Here is a 3,434-nt window from a genome sequence, read left to right on the forward strand (position 1 = left end):
TGGTAGCTCCTGGCTCTTCAAGTTTATACCTAAGCATTAAGCGCATCAAGCGAGTAGAAATAAGCACCGTAGTAAGATAAGTACCTAGATAAATTATTATACCTACGCATAGTATAAATAGTGTAAGCTGCGATCATTTTCTTCAAGTCGAGTCAAGTACAAGACACTGAAGACGGCCTTACTGTTGAGGTCGAAATACGTATCTGTCAGGATACAATTAAGTGGTGGAATTCAATGGGACTGTTCAAACTCGTCTTACGACAGGTGAAAACATTCCACTAAAAAGCTCAAAATAATTTTCTTATGTTTTCAATTGTTATTTCATCAATATAATAAATCCATGAAATATTCCAAAATATATTAATTCAATAGCATTAGACGGATTTCCAGATCATCCAAACCGAATACTTGAAAAATTTGTTTAGTTTCTGGATGAGCAATAAGCGAACAATAAAAATATAATAGAATATATCGGAAACATTTAAACATATTGTTATTTTAATGTACGTACAATAAAGATCTTTTACAACCGTGAACATTTTACAATAAGCATACAATAGTTTGTATTGTTTTCCACACAATCTATTGTATTTCAATAGGTTATGTCATACAGGTTACTGTAAATTTTTATCCGGGATACTTCAATCAGATTTTAATTACATTTTGTTTAGAATTTATTATAAGCATTTTAAAATGATCTTCCTATGCTGTGTTGTAGGATCTGTCAAAATAAACACCGTCGTGTGTCTTCTTCTTATTTTTACTTGGATTCGTCTATCTTCTTCTTCTTCTTCTTCTTATATATAAAAATGAAATGGTCTGTGTTCGTATCCGCATAACTCGAAAACGGCTGGATGGATTTTTTCATTTCTTCAGCAGAAACATTCGTCATAGTTTCCGACGGGTTTATATGATATTTCCTAATGCGAAAATTACGAGTAAAGTTGAGCAAATCATGAAAAACTAAAAATTAGATTCGTATGGAAATTTCTCACGGGAAGTTTACAGCGCATTTTTTCGCCTACTATGCAGGACAACGTCTGCCGGGTCGACTACACACAAAAAAAAATCGTTGGTAAAATTAACAGAAACGTTGGTAAAATTAAGAAAATTAGTTAGTGATTTTCAGTAGAAAGTATAAGACTGTTAAATTTACCAATGCAAAAAATGTCACTTCAGAAAGCACTTTGACAAGAGTCAACTTTTCAAAATGACATTTTCTTCTTAAAACTAAATGTATATTTTGCATTTGAATCAACTAGTGATTCTTTCAAAACAACAAGTGGTGAGCGCTTTCAATTTCAGAAAACAATGTTAAAATAGGTTAAAATGAAATGTTTCATTAATTCAAAGTTGATTATACCATTTTTATTTTATTATCTTATTTTATTCACTTTGGGGTTTTGGACAAACAAACAAATCACAATATGTTATTTATAAAAGCTAGAGGAACCAGACAAATTGTTCCGCCTCAGTCGAAAGGGTTCGATTAACGGTGTATTAGAATTATCCAAATTCCTGGAGTTCCGTCAGCAGTTGTCATTTCTGCTGCTGGTTGAACTGGATCCTCCTTGTACTGGGTAAAGACTGGAAGGTGAGCGGAGAATTGATGGTCTTTGAGGACATCAGGGCCAGTGCAGACGAACTCATGCGACGGCTTTCAATTTCCGTCGATAAATGCTCGTTGTTTATGGTGGTGCGTAGAGGAGCATTTTGAGGCATATGTGTTGTGCGGAATACCGTCGATAATTATGGTGTTTCCTGGAGATGATAAGATGATCTATTGTAATATTTTAACTCTATTGCTAATGGATTATGGGATTGGTAACCTCGTTGGCAACATATTGCTATACCTTTGGCGGTGCTGATTTTTCGGTTCCAATTGACCTGGACGGTGTAGTGACGGCTGCGCTTCACGTTTAGGAGCTACACACAAAAAACAAACATGGTTTTACGGAATGTTTTGCACTTTCCAATTGAAAAGTGCTCCGTTTTCTTAAAAATAAAAGTTTAATTGCTCGACGTCAAAGATATTTTTTTTATTTGAAAGTTTTTTCTCGTGTTTCCAGTGTGAAAATTAAAAGTTCTTCCTTTTAACATCAAAATTTCTAAACTGCCAAATCACTCAAGGATTAACTTTGAGCAAAAAGAAAAATGAAAACCAAAAACTATTTGCTTTGCTTCGCATGGACACTATGAAATATTAGATGGTAAAAAATAAATTAAATTTATTGTCTTATTTTAAATGTAGACAACCTGCATTCGCTACATTAAAATTAACACACGTACAACATTTCAAAATATTGTTTTTTTTTTATATTTACCTAATTGTGTTTAATAGCCTATTCATATTATGACTTATAAGCTTGTTTACGTATTTAGGTAGTGAAAAAAAAAATTGATTGAATTATTAATATGTGTATCAAGTTACTTTTTGTCATATAATAAATGGCATAGGTTGTATTTAACAAACATATAAAAAGCTTTTTTGTCCATTAATTCAGAAGAAGAAATCATAGTGCTTTTCAACGTTGCTATTGCTGTCAAAGTCTCTCACTCACAGTTATGTTTTTCTTGTTTTTTCAGCCATCAGTTAGCCTTCAGAATTACATCTCCGATAAGAGCGGTGCGAGGAACGGTGTCTTTGCAGTCAGAATCGGTCGAGGCAGTGGAAACTGACACGGATCATCCCGGAATACACAGGTACGTCATATTGTTCAACAAATAATATGAAAATTTCCAATACTGGAGCTCACAGCGCCTCGGTCAGATGCTTTAATGGCGTGAGCAAAATTAGGCGTCGAAGTACCGGTGTTGGTTATTAGCATAAGCTCATTGAGATTTTCTCTTCTATTTTTATAGATAACCGCCTTGAGGATTATTCTGCAATGCCTACAGATGGCTACGATGCGCACCCTTATCATCGCCACGGGCTGGATGCTGCTGAAACACTCAAAAGTGTCCACCGTGTGGCGGGAAGTGCTGCAGCTGGCATATTATGCGTAACAAAAATAAATAATAAAATTAAAAGTATGAGCTAATCATTGCATTGTGTATTTTAACTTTAAAGCGAAAGATAAAGGGTATGGGGGGAGCGGGGAGGTTCCTTTAATTAGAAAATGTATGAAAATAATTCACTTTATTTTTCACGGTGTGGACATTTTCATTTGATTCTACAATTTTGATTTGAATGTTCAAACTTTTAATTTTAGAGCGACAGAGCCACTTTTGAACCATGATTGATGCAAAAGTTGACGTACTTTTATTTTGAACCTATGCAACTCTCTACGAAAAAGAACCAACGCAACTTTTTAAAATTACCAATGGTTTTTTTAATTTCATTAATGCTTTTTCTTTCTGTGTACCTTTTTGGAGGCAAAAACTCCGGATTGAGGAGGGGTCTGCTGAGCAACCGTGAACAGCATTCTCGTGGC

The sequence above is a fragment of the Armigeres subalbatus genome, chromosome 1 (genome assembly GCF_024139115.2).
Source record: "Armigeres subalbatus isolate Guangzhou_Male chromosome 1, GZ_Asu_2, whole genome shotgun sequence".
Taxonomy (NCBI): domain Eukaryota; kingdom Metazoa; phylum Arthropoda; class Insecta; order Diptera; family Culicidae; genus Armigeres; species Armigeres subalbatus.